Source organism: Amblyomma americanum, chromosome 8 (genome assembly GCF_052857255.1).
Source record: "Amblyomma americanum isolate KBUSLIRL-KWMA chromosome 8, ASM5285725v1, whole genome shotgun sequence".
In the NCBI taxonomy this organism is placed as follows: Eukaryota; Metazoa; Arthropoda; class Arachnida; order Ixodida; family Ixodidae; genus Amblyomma; species Amblyomma americanum.
Window position 1 is genome coordinate 52965376 of NC_135504.1, and position 16496 is coordinate 52981871.

General features: G+C 51.1%; 1 pseudogene; it reads right to left on the bottom strand.

Moving 5' to 3' along the window:
* Positions 1 to 6182: 6182 nt before the first annotated feature.
* Positions 6183 to 6757, bottom strand: LOC144101642 (uncharacterized; annotated as a pseudogene).
* Between the last annotated feature and the right edge of the window lie 9739 nt (positions 6758 to 16496).

Genomic DNA, 16496 nt, shown 5'->3' on the forward strand with positions numbered 1-16496 from the left:
CAACATAATCTCTGTCGATACTGTCCGCTTCAGGTACCTATCAAATTGCCTTCATTACTTGATAGGGTGTCCTCCTTGCTTTTGAAGTTTTTCTATTCTTCCGGGCAGTGATGTGTAGAGGGACTACCAAAGCCAGGTCTATGCGAAAGCGATTCCACTCCGATTCCATTGCTTCTCACAGTGCTTCTGGATTCCCTGTATCCGGATGTACGCTTGCCAGATTCGCTTTCATAATGCCCCAAATGTTCTCAATGATGTCGAGGTCCGGACTTCGTGGGGGCCACTCCAGCTGTGCGATGCCACTGCTGTTCAGATACTCCTGCGCTACAGATGTGTTGTGTGCGGGGCACCCGCCATGCTGGAAGTAAAAGCACCCATCCGGGAAAGGTTTATTATATGGAAGAAGAATGCATATGGAAGAATGCTGTCACAAATTTCTTTGTATGCTTCAGCTGTCAGCCTCCCTGGAATGCGGTAGAGCTGACCAAGACCGTCGTATCTTGCGGCACACATTTACGGACACGCGTCCGCTGGCAGCAAAGTTCAGGATTTTGTTCAGTCGAAGCTGCCGGAAAAGAATAATAGAAAAAGTGAATTTTGAACTGCGTTGAAAGCATGCGCATGCCTATCATACCGAGAATTGGCGATCCTCCAGACGCGGAGGCGCTGATTCCATCCAGCATGTGGAGGACGTAGACTCGTCGCTGAATATCACTTGCTGCCATTTGTGCGACGTCCAGTTCCTGTGGCGGTTAGCGAATTCTAACCGTTTCTGAAGGTGAGCGGCTGTAAGAAGTGGCTTTCTTGCGGCTACACAACTTTTCAATCCAGCCTCATGAAGTCGCTTTCCAATAGTAGGGAGACTAGCTTCACTATCGAGCTGCTCGGCAATTATTTTGGTTGTTATGAAGGGGTCTTGGACGGCTGCAGGTACGAGAAGGTGGTCTTTATCTTGAATCATTTTCCTCGGCCTGCGACGATGAAAAGCATCTTTCGCGAGGTGGCGATGCGCGCGTGGCTGACGGGCGCGCTGAAGCTAGCGAAGACAAAAAAAAAAGGAATGGAGCGGGTAGGTAGGTATGTTGATGCTATGAGGTATTCTGGGGAAGGGGATACTGGTCCGGACATATGTTGGCCCTCTGGGCATCAATGTTGGGGACGAGGGGAGGGGAAGGGGATGTGGGGAGGGGGGGGGGGAGGAAGGAACTGTGACCGTCCTCACTGCACTGCTTGTAATCCATGGGCGTGGCAGTAGCTGGTCGTCGGAAGTCGCAGGCGGCAGGCCGGCCACAGCAGCAGCATAGACACGAGGGGAGGGGAGGATGAACGGTCGCGCCCTGGGAGTGGCGCGCGGACGTCGGGGGCTTGCCAGAGGCTCAGCGAGGACTGGAGGTCAACTGGGGCTGTCAGCAGGGGGCCACCGCGTTGGCTTGCTGCGTGCGTCATGCGTCCACTTGATGACGGCATATTTACCTTGACATGACTGGCATTTCATGCACCATCTGCGAATAAATGGTTCCGGGGCGGAGCCCTGCTTCTGGCCACAGCAACCTTGCTCCTCTGGCCGATTCCGCGGTCAGCATATCGCGGTGTCGTCATTTTGACGTCACGATCTGAAAATTGAGACATTTTTTCAGAGCGATCCGTAATACCGCCCCTGGTGCCTGGACCGGGCTTGTGGCGCCGGTCTTGGATTCAAAAATGAATGATTTCATGAATCGTATAAAAAACTGGAGAACGCTTAAGCTTCGCCTTCAATAGTGGAACGAGACAGCGCGTTTTGCAGCACTGCCAGGGAGTCCACGGAACGCCATCGCCCGTTCGGCGCGACGCCTTCCCCGTTAGACAAATCGCTCTGCTACGTGCGGGGAAATGGACGCGCTGAGCTTCGAACCACGTACAAGCGCTGCGAGGCGCCTTGCTGCACTCAAGTTACAGCCGTAGTTCGTCGGCACATCGTTCTCGACAAACCCGATGCCATGAACGCCAGCATAGCTTCCGCGGCGAACGAACGGGCTGCAAGGCGAAAGCTTCGTGGTGAACGCTCTTTGTATGTGCGCTGCGAGGTTCGCCGCTCACCGCGTGATTGCTGCGTGCCCGCACGTACCCTCTGCGCCCGAACTAGAGAGATGTTAGACGCGTCACTTCCTTTCTTAAAATCAATTTTCATTTCATTTTCCCCTTTCCTTACGGCGCGGTGCGGGTGTCCACAGAGATATGTGAGACAGGCTTCACTTCCTTTCCTTGTAACCAATGTGACAGGCGTCCCTTCCTTTCCTTGGGCTGCCTTCGCGCGCTATCTGTTGGGGCAGAGGCGTACACTGCGAGGAGGAGGAGGGATTTTTCGCTCACGGCAGACGCCGACGACGCCGGCTTTTCAGCGACGCGAGCTCCTTAACGCTGTCGCGTTGTTATACATATCCAGGCAATCCTACGTTTCATACAAAAGCAAGGCGAAGAGGTTGCAAATACTAAAGAACGAAATGGTAGCCGTCAACGCGCGGCAGCAAATCAAAAATGGCCAAGCGCAGAAATGAAAACTAAATTTTGCAGTGGAACTGTCGCGGGTTCCAGAGTAAGAGAGCGCTCCTGCGACAGTATCTCCCACTAATAGCTGAGACGCCCCTGGTGAGTGCCCTCCATAAAACTGGAAAATGCGCAAAATTAACTGGCTATCATGCGTTCCATAGCGATAGAGGAGAGAAATCAACCGAAACCACCTTCCTTAAACACAATATTGCAGCCATAGAGCACGACCTAAACTCGAGAGATATTTGAAAATGAATTTCTAGTAATAATGACGGGCTAAAGGAAGTACCCTAGCTTATTCCTACTAAATTTCTATACAGCTCGCCTAGCAGCCTGAACATTAGATTTAGGGGTCTTCAATACGCAAAGCCATCAAGATAGGAGATTTTAACGCGCAGCACCAGGAATGGGGCTGCGCGAAACAAAACCCAAAGAGCAGACAACCGTGGGAGGACGGGCATGAGCTAGGGCTCACCCTACTTTAAATAACGGCTCCGGCCGTAAACAAACGCTAAAACTGCAAGTACTTTTTGCAAAAAAGAATCAGTTTTTATTTGGCAAGCTGCCAGGTACTCAGTGTAGCAGTATGCACACACAAGCCCGACAGTAAAGCGCGGTAACCACGTGTATCTGGCCGCATTAGGCCGCCGCTTTAACAGTGCAATGCTACCATTTGGCGAGGATTCCACGGGTACGGGCAGCAGCAATACCCCCGAAGACACGTGGCAGGGCTGTACCGCAGCAGCGTATGCGTGCATACCAAAGGCGTTGTCAGCCTAGTCGGACAGAGCGGAGCGCAGTGCGCCGCGACACATCCGAGTCGCAGGGAGCCGGGTCCGCCACTGCCTGCCTCCTTGCCATGGACCGGGCTCCTTCGCTGTGCTTCTGCTCTCGCAGCCAACCTGGGCTACGTACGTACACGCAATGTCCGGCCGGCAGCGATACTCGCGTATGCTACCTACCAGATTCCCGCTGCGAGGTCGAGGACTCTCGCCCAGGAAACTGGTTATCTGTCCTGGTATCAGTGACGCTATATATATGTGCCCCGAATATTGAACGTAATGGTTTTAGTTTAGAGTAATCTGAGCAAGCCCACAGCCATTTGCAATAGCGGAAACAGCTGTGGACTGCCGTAGATCACGGACCCTGGACAGCCCACGAGGGTGGCGATTCGAATTGTCGCGGCTTTCAAGGTCACGGACGGAAGCGGCGAAGCACGGCTACTGCTCTCCGCTGCACCGTTGCTAGGGCCCGTTGCTATGTATGACGTCACAGTAAAACAGCCTTGGTCATTGGCGAGAGCCTCTGCTCCGCCAAACCGGCCGGACCGCCGCGGGTGGTCAGACGCCGGCGCGACTTGTTTGTTGGTTGTGTGAGCGGACGGTCGTCGAGTTGGGTGTGCGCGCAGTTGCTGGGTGCCGTCGGTGGTGATAGCTTCTTGATGGCGTTGTGCGTATCTAGCTTGTCTCCGAATTGCGGTCGCCTTGTGGTTTTCACCTGCTCTTGTGCTCTTGGAAACTTCACTCCCGACGCATCCCCGCTTTACTGAGGACGACTCTTCGCGACGAAAACACCATGTCGTGGAACAAAGCAGAGACGCGTCGGTTGCTCTGGAAAAGTATGATGGCGTCCCGTGCCCAGGTGACGATGAAGCCCGTTTCCGTTGATGTGGGCAACACCGCGGATTAACATTTTTGAATTGTGCTCACTGGTGGACTTGAGGAGCCGGAAGAGCTGAGTGCTGTCCCAACGCAAGTGAGAGGCCACGTAAATTATGGTGCTGGAGACATTATGGTACTGTTGAGAGTCGGACGCGGTGTTGCCTGGACCCAAGCCACGAGGGGACCCAGCCACTTTAAGGTAAGTCGTTTTCCGTCTCACGGTTCAGTACAAGGCGAAAAGGCTTGCTCTGTTTCATATTTATTTATTTATTTATTTATTTATTTATTTATTTATTTATTTCAAATACCCTCATGGCCCAGCGCTGGCATTATTGAGGGGAGTGGAACAAGAAACACAGAAGTATCAGGAATTGTGCACATCCACGGAAAGCTGGAGAAAAAAATACGAAGAAAACGAACAAATCACAAAACTACAAATCAACAAAACAGAGTTCATGGTTCATGTGGGACTGCGAACCGAAGGGCACACATATCATGAACAAGAAAGGAAGGCGCTTAACTTTTTTTGAAATTCTCGAGATCGTTGGTGAGTGCCACTTCTGGTGGCATGCGATACCACTTGGATGATGATGTTGGCATGAAAGAATTTTCTTATTAGGGCGGGGGGGGTGAGGCGAGCCTCCCACTCTGCTTGGGTTGTGACTGTTATAGGAGGGGGGGATGGCCGGAGGTCGAACCCCAGCTGTGATTCTACCAGAAGGCAGGACTGTGGCCCCAGGGACGGGCGGGACAAGCGCGGTTGTTGTGCCCAGAGACTTGACTCAGTATTTTTCTGGGGGTTTTGGGGGTTTGAATGCCCATTGCGGCCACCTGTTGGCCTTCGTGAGCTCACAAGAACTCCCTAGTGCCGGGTTCACAAGGGAACGGACGAGGCGCTTGGCTTGGCGGACCGTAAGTAGGAAAGACGACACCATCCGACGATGGCACCACGGTGATGGTCGGTAGGGGGTAGGATCAGCCGTTGTGGTTGAGGAGATGGAGGCCGATGCAGCGGTGGGGTTGTGGGGGGCTGCTGGTGCCGGCGGCGCGGGCGCGCCAGCGATACCGAGCTGCAACAGCTGTCCGCATGCGCCGTGTCGAGTGAGGGGGGGGGGGGGGGAGCTTAGAGAGTGTATCCACGTCCAGGAACGAAGATGAAGAAGGCACGCCGTGCGAAAAGCAGCAGCGAAAGACTGACTTTGCAATTCGACAGAGCGAGTTCCACTCGGCCAGATCTGGCTCTCACGTCACTCCATGTTTAAGCAAAGCTAAACCACAGCCAATTTCTTTTCACCCACTCCTCTCGCTTTCGGCGGCGTGTCCGCGGCAGTGACGCGGGTCACTTACCGCGCCTTTTTCCTCTTTGGGCGGATTTATAGCGCAATAACATGAGTAATAGTTTTCATCATGCGCGTGCCTTTCACGCGGCCTTGCGGTTGTTTCATGCAAACAAAGCGATTGTTAACGTGTATATATAGTAACGACGTATTTCTGTTTCCCAATTTGACTGAAAATATTTCCTTCGTGAAATGACCATGTTTAGCCGTCAAAGAACCACATAATCGTCCTCCGTCGGACAAGTCCGATTTGAGGGCATCTACTCCGCGTGTTTCTACCACGGCGCGCTTTCGCTACTTTCTGTAGCGCAATAACGCGTAACAGTCTTAATCGAGCGCGTTTCCTGGCCCTACAAGTTTCCTTCAGCATTATGCACGGGTACTACTTGCGTGTGGCAATGCAAAAGAAATTACCCGAGTGCACAGTGGCGATGGTGAACTCTTTATTAAAAAACAAGAGCAGTTCAAGCACCGGTTCCTACATATAGGACACTCGGTTTAGAGAGGGGAACTCGGGAGAGCGACAGTGGCACGCATCGTGCTAGCTCTGCCAAGGGTCGTTTGGTGGCCCGCAGAGGGACCTTGAAAAGAAAAAAAGCTGGCAAAGCAGCTTTAAGGCCTCGTGCAGTGCAGAGAGAGATGACAGGGGTCCACTTCACATAGGGTAGTGCCTGGCGATGGCCTCCATCAGCCGAAGGAACGGGTCATGGCAGCGCTGCCTCCCGTTAATGGACTGCCACCAAAGCCAGCCCAATTACGTCTCCGTGAGCTGCGGCGTAAGTTTCCGACCGCTTCTTATGAGCCGGGCCTTTGCCTTCTGCCATGAGCTCTCGATGCTCTGTGTATGAGCGCCGGTAACGGGATCAACGAAAAACTGTGAGTGGTTCACGGTCCGGTGAACCAAGTTCATGTTGACCCCGTTGCCGTCGAGCAACCCCGGCACACATTGGTACGCCGCCCACTCGTCGCTGACAATGGTGGTCCCCGGCTTAACGTTGGCGGCGGTGATGGCTCCCAGAGTCGCCGCGTCGCGCCGGTCGACCTTGAAGAGGCGCAATTCCTTGGTCGCCTCCCAGATCATACCGAACACCCACGGTCCACCACGCCGCCGTAGTTATTCTGGCGGTGCGCTGGCACGTTGTCGCCTGCCAAAAGCCGGCCGCGGTTGGCTTTGCGCTTTCCCCGCATGAGACACTCGTCCACCTGCACCACTTCGCCAGGTCCACCCATGGGGGGCTGCTGCGACAGCTCAGCACAGCAGACCTCGCGGACGTAGTTCGTCCAGTCGGTGCAGGCCTGCTTCGATACCTCCCCGTTCTGCATTTCTCTGGCGACCGTCATCGATATTTCCTTCGACATGCAGAAGGTGAGGTACAGCACAGCTGACCTCGGCAGCTTCACGTTTGGGCGGCCTAGGGAGTCTAGGGAGAAGGAAAACAAATATATACATAATGCCTGCACCTGGCAGGGAAATAAAAAATTCTGCACCTTGCAGAAGGAAAATATATACATAACGCCTGCACCTGGCAGGGAAATAAATAAAATATTCTGCACCTTGCAGAAGGAAAACAAATATATACATAACGGCTGCACCTGGCATCGAAATAAAAAAATTCTGCACCTTGCAGAAGGTAAACAAATATATACATAACGGCTGCACCTGGCAATAAAATAAAAAATTCACCTTCCAGAAGAGAAAAAAACGGAAAAAACAGGTAAAAAAGAAAAAAGCCCCACCGAACAAGTTACTGCTGTGGCCTGTACCTGATTGTTCAAGATACGCACAATCAAGGCCACCGCAAGTACCACTTGCTCGGTGAGGCTCACTGTGTCGGTCCTTGCCGCATCAGCAGTGCGCATCATATGGGCCCTTGTTTCTGTGACGGCAGCAGTGAATTCTGTCACTGCCGCCGTGAGGCTGAGCACTGCTGCTGACGTTTGGCTTTCATGCTGCACATAAAAGGAAGGAGCTTCATTTGCACACCTCACAGACATGGAGGGCTTCAACATTGCGGGCTTCGAGGAGGTCGTTGGTGCGCCGGGTCTCTGGGACGGCCCGGCACCACCGCTGGCTGCTCGTGTGTAGCTGTCAAAAGGAGAAAGTGACTGAATTTACTCTTGTCATATAGTGGAGCACGATGCCCAAATAACCTGACTGTTTGGTGCAATATCTCAGAGGGCTGTTGACATTCATACTGGGGAGAGCAGTACATAAAATCATTCGTAAGCAGCCGTAAGACAAGAACAGCTTTGTTTCAATGTGCAGATTTGTGTAACCATCGCAGACACCACAGTTTCCGTTGCAAGAGGAAAAAAACTTGTACATGGTACGAGGGGTGCTTATGAAGGACACTTCTGTGGGTGGCGGCCGCGGTGGCTGAGTGGTTATGGCGCTCGGCTGCTGGCCCGAAAGACGCGGGTTCGATCCCGGCTGCGGCGATCGGATTTCGATGGAGGCGAAATTCTAGAAGCCCGTGTACTGTGCGATGTCAGTGCACGTTAAAGAACCCTAGGCGGGAATTCAGCAGAGCATTTATTGGCGCAAAACACATGGTTACTAGGTACTGAGACACAAGAAGAAAAACAGCAGTACCAAGAGGATGGCGAAAAACACACGGCTACTGGTACTAAGACACAAGAAAATCAGCAGTACCAAGAGGGTGGCGCAAAACACACGGTTACTAGGTACTGAGACACAAGAAGAAACAGCAGTACGAAGAGGGCAAGTTGTACAAGGTACATAACTCGAGGTTGCATTTGTTACCTCAGCATTCGCATCCCTTCCTAACTAAACGAAAAACCACAATGAGGTCAGCAATGTGCACAAGTTATTAGGTGTACATATCAAATGACTAAAATTGTGGAGCAAGCATTTTATTCCTTCTAAAGGTCAAAGAAATGAAACGTGTCCATCTGTAAAAAAAAAGGAAGTGGTTTCTTTATATGCTGAACTTTGTGTAACAGCAAACAAAAAAAAATCTCGCTGCAGTTCACAGCCGCACATCAGAAACCCGAAGATACGAGAAGCGGCCTGACATGACTGGGATTTTCTATACCGTCTGCGAGTGCTCATACATGCCGTCAAGTTTTCTTGTAATGGGACTAACAATGCACATCAGAAACCCGAAGATACGAGAAGCGGCCTGACATGACTGGGATTTTCTATACCGTCTGCGAGTGCTCATACATGCCGTCAAGTTTTCTCGTAATGGGACTAGCAATGCACATCAGAAACCCGAAGATACGAGAAGCGGCCTGACATGACTGGGATTTTCTATACCGTCTGCGAGTGCTCATACATGCCGTCTAGTTTTCTCGTAATGGGACTAGCAATGCACATCAGAAACCCGAAGATACGAGAAGCGGCCTGACATGACTGGGATTTTCTATACCGTCTGCGAGTGCTCATACATGCCGTCAAGTTTTCTCGTAATGGGACTAGCAATGCACATCAGAAACCCGAAGATACGAGAAGCGGCCTGACATGACTGGGATTTTCTATACCGTCTGCGAGTGCTCATACATGCCATCAAGTTTTCTCGTAATGGGACTAGCAATGCACATCAGAAACCCGAAGATACGAGAAGCGGCCTGACATGACTGGGATTTTCTATACCGTCTGCGAGTGCTCATACATGCCGTCAAGTTTTCTCGTAATGGGACTAGCAATGCACATCAGAAACCCGAAGATACGAGAAGCGGCCTGACATGACTGGGATTTTCTATTCCGTCTGCGAGTGCTCATACATGCCGTCAAGTTTTCTCGTAATGGGACTAGCAATGCACATCAGAAACCCGAAGATACGAGAAGCGGCCTGACATGACTGGGATTTTCTATACCGTCTGCGAGTGCTCATACATGCCGTCAAGTTTTCTCGTAATGGGACTAGCAATGCACATCAGAAACCCGAAGATACGAGAAGCGGCCTGACATGACTGGGATTTTCTATACCGTCTGCGAGTGCTCATACATGCCGTCAAGTTTTCTCATAATGGGACTAGCAATGCACATCAGAAACCCGAAGATACGAGAAGCGGCCTGACATGACTGGGATTTTCTATACCGTCTGCGAGTGCTCATACATGCCGTCAAGTTTTCTCGTAATGGGACTAGCAATGCACATCAGAAACCCGAAGATACGAGAAGCGGCCTGACATGACTGGGATTTTCTATTCCGTCTGCGAGTGCTCATACATGCCGTCAAGTTTTCTCGTAATGGGACTAGCAATGCACATCAGAAACCCGAAGATACGAGAAGCGGCCTGACATGACTGGGATTTTCTATACCGTCTGCGAGTGCTCATACCTGCCGTCAAGTTTTCTCGTAATGGGACTAGCAATGCTTCCACATTGAAACACGAAACCAAAGTGGACAACGAATATGACACAGCCTATTCACGTCACACAAGTTAAAAAGTACAAATGGAAAAAAAACATACGTAAGCCCCCTCCTACACCTGGCAGGGAAATAAAAGAATATTCTGCACCTTGCAGAAGGAAAACAAATATATACATAACGCCTGCACCTGGCAGGGAAATAAAAAAAATATTCTGTACCTTGCAGAAGGAAAACAAATATATACATAACGGCTGCACCTGGCATGGAAATAAAAAAAAATTCTGCACCTTGCAGAAGGAAAACAAATATATACATAATGCCTGCACCTGGCAGGGAAATAAAAAATTCTGCACCTTGCAGAAGGAAAATATATACATAACGGCTGCACCTGGCAAGGAAATAAAAAATTCACCTTCCAGAAGAGAAAAAACGGAAAAAACAGGTAAAAAAGAAAAAAGCCCCACCGAACAAGTTACTGCTGTGGCCTGTACCTGATTGTTCAAGATACGCACAATCAAGGCCACCGCAAGTACCACTTGCTCGGTGAGGCGCACTGTGTCGGTCCTTGCCGCATCAGCAGTGCGCATCATATGGGCCCTTGTTTCTGTGACGGCAGCAGTGAATTCTGTCACTGCCGCCGTGAGGCTGAGCACTGCTGCTGACGTTTGGCTTTCATGCTGCACATAAAAGGAAGGAGCTTCATTTGCACACCTCACAGACATGGAGGGCTCGTTTCACATAAAGACCTACTGAAATGTCTCTAGAGGTCAGGCATAGGGTTCGAACTGTGAATGTAGATACAACATGTTGCATGCAGCTGCTTCTCTTTCACTAGATGTGGTGGGTGCTGTCTGCACATACACTTCCAGGAGGCGTGCGTGAAACGCGATGTCTTCAACATTGCGGGCTTCGAGGAGGTCGTTGGTGCGCCGGGTCTCTGGGACGGCCCGGCACCACCGCTGGCTGCTCGTGTGTAGCTGTCAAAAGGAGAAAGTGACTGAATTTACTCTTGTCATATAGTGGAGCACGATGCGCAAATAACCTGACTGTTTGGTGCAATATCTCAGAGGGCTGTTGACATCCATACTGGGGAGAGCAGTACGTAAAATCATTCGTAAGCAGCCGTAAGACAAGAACAGCTTTGTTTCAATGTGCACATTTGTGTAACCATCGCAGACACCACAGTTTCCGTTGTAAGAGGAAAAAAACTTGTACATGGTACGAGGGGTGCTTATGAAGGACACTTCTGTGGGTGGCGGCCGCGGTGGCTGAGTAATTATGGCGCTCGGCTGCTGTCCCGAAAGACGCGGGTTCGATCCCGGCTGCGGCGATCGGATTTCGATGGAGGCGAAATTCTAGAGGCCCGTGTACTGTGCGATGTCAGTGCACGTTAAAGAACCCTAGGCGGGAATTCAGCAGACCATTTATTGGCGCAAAACACACGGTTACTGGTACTAAGACACAAGAAGAAAAACAGCAGTACCAAGAGGATGGCGAAAAACACACGGTTACTGGTACTAAGACACAAGAAAAACAGCAGTACCAAGAGGGTGGCGCAAAACACACGGTTACTAGGTACTGAGACACAAGAAGAAACATAGCAGTACGAAGAGGGCAAGTTGTACAAGGTACATAACTCGAGGTTGCATTTGTTACCTCAGCATTCGCATCCCTTCCTAACTAAACGAAAAACCACAATGAGGTCAGCAATGTGCACAAGTTATTAGGTGCACATATCAAATGACTAAAATTGTGGAGCAAGCATTTTATTCCTTCTAAAGGTCAAAGAAATGAAACGTGTCCATCTGTAAAAAAAACGAAGTTTTTTCTTTATATGCTGAACTTTGTGTAACAGCAAACAAAAAAAAATCTCGCTGCAGTTCACAGCCGCACATCAGAAACTTGAACATACGAGAAGCGGCCTGCTGCAGGCCGCTCGTCCCTGGCATCTCCCCCACGGACACACGGGGCTGGTTCTGCAACAGGCACAGCGCCCCACGTTCATGCACGAGTGTCTAGAAGTTCATTCTGTGTGTGCATTGCTCACAGTACGTGGCCTCGAGGTTGACAATAATTATCCTTTATTAGCTTCCACTATCATTCATTCCCCCTTCATTATTAGTAACGTCACCGCTGCTTACCACATACCTGGCTGGAGGAAGAAAACATGGGAGCTGCGACGCCTGGCGCCCGCAACTTGCACACACGGCCTTGCAGCCCCGGCAGCCTGCTGGGAGAGGCATATTCAAGGGCCATTCGACAGACCGTTGTTGACATGCGCACCTTCCCGCTGCCAAAAACTGTGCCTCCTCTCTCTGACACCGGCTACACCACACCTGCCACGTGTGGCGCCAGAGGGGCACACTTTTGACAACGGGGCCACGGCGTTGAGCAGGTCGGCAAGTTCCCGCCACAGCTCGCGCCTGCGAGCCGCCGTGTAGCCTCCGGAAAGGAGTGAGGCAGCGTCAGCTAGCGCCAGGTGCTGTTCTATAAATTATACCATAAGTTCGTATTGTGCCTTCGAAACGCGCGTGCTTGCCTTGGCATACATGGCCATTTCAAATGATAACGGCCTATCATGGGAATTCCGCCAGCGATTTTTGGTATCGGTCAGAGAATGAAATAGGGAATAATGGGGAATGTACAGCTTGGCTTCACGTGGACATGCGCTATAAATAACTTGGGTTCACGCACAGAGCATAGACGTGCGCTCTATTGCAACAAATTATACAATGTTACGAAGCAGCAAGGACGAGCAAGACGGTTGGCAGAATGCGCCTAAGCGTTTTCCTCGTCCTTGTTCGTTCCTTACTTGCACGTCTACACACAATGAACAGACGACCATGCGGCCGTACGATTTTATTTTGTCCGATATTTCACACCTCCCGATCGTCTTGTATTTAGCAAACAAATGTCAGAACCACACACCCCACACGTGAACCTAAGAGCATCTTTGGGCCATTGTCATTGATAAAAAGCACCGACCAAGAACACACACCACAATATGTTGTCCTCGTCGATTTTCGAACGCAGCACTGCTTGTAAGTTGATCTCCGCAGGCCCGTAGCATTCACTGCCTTGAAACAGATTTTTCTGCGCGCTTAATATATGCGCAAAGTACCTTGATTTTAGACGACACGCAAAAAAAATGCAGGAACTACCCATGGGATCAGCTGCTGTACTTGCAGGCCGCCATGTTCACGCCATACCTCTGCAAGCGCGCCTTCATGGCGGAAGAAGTTACCCTACAGCAAATTTATTTGAAAAAAATGAAAACGCTCCTAATTTTCCTTCGTATTAACTTTACAACACAGTTTATTACCAAAATAAAACATGTGTTTTCTTCATTGCGTTTGTTTGTTTTTAGGCTAGCATTACCGCTGACAGCACACTTTCGCGGCAACAAAAGTGACTGAACAGCAAACTTAATTACAAAACTGAAAACACTGCTTGGTTAGCTTGGTGTTCTTGAGTTTGAAATACAGTTTCTTAGCAAAATAAAACATTACTCGTTATATTCACCTGCGTCTTTACAGCAAAACATTAGTCTACGGTCCCTTGTGGTGCGAATAAATGGTTCCGAGGCGGAGCCCTGCTTCTAGCCACAGCAACCTTGCTCGTCATTGGCCGATTCCGCGGTCGGCATATCGCGGTGTCGTCATTTTGACGTCATGATCTCAAAACTGAGACAGTTTTTGAGAACGATCCTTAATACCACCCCTGGTGCCTAGACCGGGCCTGTCGCGCCGGTCTCGGATTCAAAAATGAATGATTTCATGCATCGTATAAAAAACTGGAGAACGCTTTAGCTTCGCCTTAAATAGTGGAACGAGACAGCGCGTTTTGCAGCACTGCCAGGGAGTCCTCGGAACGCCATCGCCCGTTCGGCGCGACGCCTTCCCCGTTAGACAAATCGCTCTGCTACGTGCGGGGAAATGGACGCGCTGAGCTTCGAACCACGTACAAGCGCTGCGAGGCGCCTTGCTGCACTCAAGTTACAGCCGTAGTTCGTCGGCACATCGTTCTCGACAAACCCGATGCCACGAATGCCAGCAGAGCTTCCGCGGCGAGCGAACGGGCGGCAAGGCGAAAGCTTCGTGGTGAACGCGCTTTGTATGTGCGCTGCGATGTTCGCCGCTCACCGCGTGATTGCTGCGTGCCCGGACGTAGCCACTGCGCCCGAACTAGAGAGATGTTAGACGCGTCACTTCCTTTTCTTTAAATCAATTTTCATTTCATTTCCCTTTCCTTACGGCGCGGTTCTGGTGTCCACAGAGATATGGGAGACAGGCTTCACTTCCTTTCCTTGTAACCGAATTTCATTTCATTTTCGTTCCCTTGCGGCGTGGCCCGGTTTGTCCATCGAAATATGTGACAGGCGTCCCTTCCTTTCCTTGGGCTGCCATCGCGCGCTATCTGTTGGGGCACAGGCGTACACTGCGAGGAGGAGGAGGGATTTTTCGCTCACGGCAGACGCCGACGACACCGGCTTTTCTCCGACACGAGCTCCTTAACGCTGTCGCGTTGTTATACATATCCAGGCAATCCTATGTTTCATACAAAAGCAAGGCGAAGAGTTGCAAATACTAAAGAACGAAATGGTAGCCGTCAACGCGTGGCAGCAAAATACTGAACAGGCATTTTCGCATCTTCATAAACGGCCAAGCGCAGAAATGAAAACTAAATTTTGCAGTGGAACTGTCGCGGGTTCCAGCGTAAGACGGCGCTCCTGCGACAGTTTCTCCCACTAATAGATGAGACGCCCCTGGTGAGTGCCCTCCATAAAACTGGAAAATGCGCAAAGTTAACTGGCTATCAGGCGTTCCATAGCGATAGAGGAGAGAAATCAACCGAAACCACCTTCCTTAAACGCAATATTGCAGCCATAGAGCACGACCTAAACTCGCGAGGTATTGAAAATGTATTTCTAGAAATATTGACGGGCTAAAGGAAGTACCGTAGCTTATTCCTACTAAATTTTTACGGCTCGCCTAGGCAGCAGAACATTAGATTTAGGGGACCTCAATACGCAAAGCCATCAAGAGCAGACAACCGTGGGAGGACGGGCACGAGCTAGGGCTCACCCTTAGTACGACCCTGGACAGCCCACGAGGGTTGCGATTCGGATTGTCGCGGCTTTCAAGGTCACGGATGGAAGCGGCGAAGCACGGCTACTGCTCTCCGCTGCACCGTTGCTAGGGCTCGTTGCTATCTATGACGTCACAGTAAAAGAGCCATGGTCATTGGCGAGAGCCTCTGCTTCGCCAAACCGGCCGACCGCCGCAGGTGGTCAGGCGCCGACGCGACTTGTTTGTTGGTTGTGTGCTCGGACGGTCGTCGAGTCGGATGTGCGCGCAGTTGCTGGGTGCCGTCGGTGGTGATAGCTTCTTGATGGCGTTGTGCGTATCGAGCTTGTCTCCGAATTGCGGTCGCCTTGTGGTTTTCACCTGCTCTTGTGCGCTTGGAAACTTCATTCCCGACGCATCCCCGCTTTACTGAGGAGGACTCTTCGCGACGGAAACAGCATGTCGTGGAACAAAGCAGAGACGCGTCGAGTGCGCTGGAAAAGGATGATGGCTTCCCGTGCCCAGGTGACGATGAAGCCCGTTTCCGTTGATGTGGGCAACACCGCGAATTAATCTTTTGAATTGTGCTCACCGGTGGACTTGAGGAGCCGGAAGAGGTGAGTGCTGTCCCAACGCAAGCGAGAGGCCACGTAAATTATGGTGCTGGAGACATTATGGTACTGTTGAGAGTCGGACGCGGTGTTGCCTGGACCCAAGCCACGAGGGGACCCAGCCACTTTAAGGTAAGTCGTTTTCCGTCTCACGGTTCAGTACAAGGCGAAAAGGCTTGCTCTGTTTCATATTTATTTATTTATTTATTTATTTCAAATACCCTCATGGCCCAGCGCGGGCATTATTGAGGGGAGTGGAACAAGAAACACAGATAACAGGAAATTAAAATACGTTCATGGGTTACAGCATACATACTGCACTGCTCTGAGTTGTATCATCGGGGACAAAAGTCTCCGGACCGCCCCGCACGGTCGCCGGAGCAGCAGCGAGCGCATCGCCGCGCTCTCTCGCGGTGACGCACCTGGGGCGCGATTACGGATCAGTCTCAATCGAAATTGTCTCAAAAAGTATATCATTTGGCTCTCTCCTATTGGTCGGCGGCCATTTTGAATTTTTTCGTCACTGACTGACGTCATAAATGGCGCACAAATGGTGACATTGGCCATCTAATTATGCCGGCAGATTGAGACGATTTTTTGAGACTGGAAAAAGTAGTATCAACACGTTTGAGACAGAAAATGGCGGCGGTTTATTTTGCCATACGCGGCTTGCCGCGCGAGCAACAGCGTAGGAGAGTGCACGAAGACGGTTTTGACTTGCCAGACGAGCTGTTTCGTCGCCAATTTCGACTCAGGAAGGAGACTGCACAGTGGCTGTGCGACCAACTCGCCGATGAACTGGGAGGTGCGCGGGCGAGTGCGCTGTCAGTGCAGCGACAGGTGTTGTGCGCGCTGCGCTTCTTCGGCACCGGCGGATTTCAAGGCGCCGTGGGCAACGAGGGCAACGTTGCCATAGCCCAGCCCACTGTCAGCAAGTGTGTGCGGCGGGTGT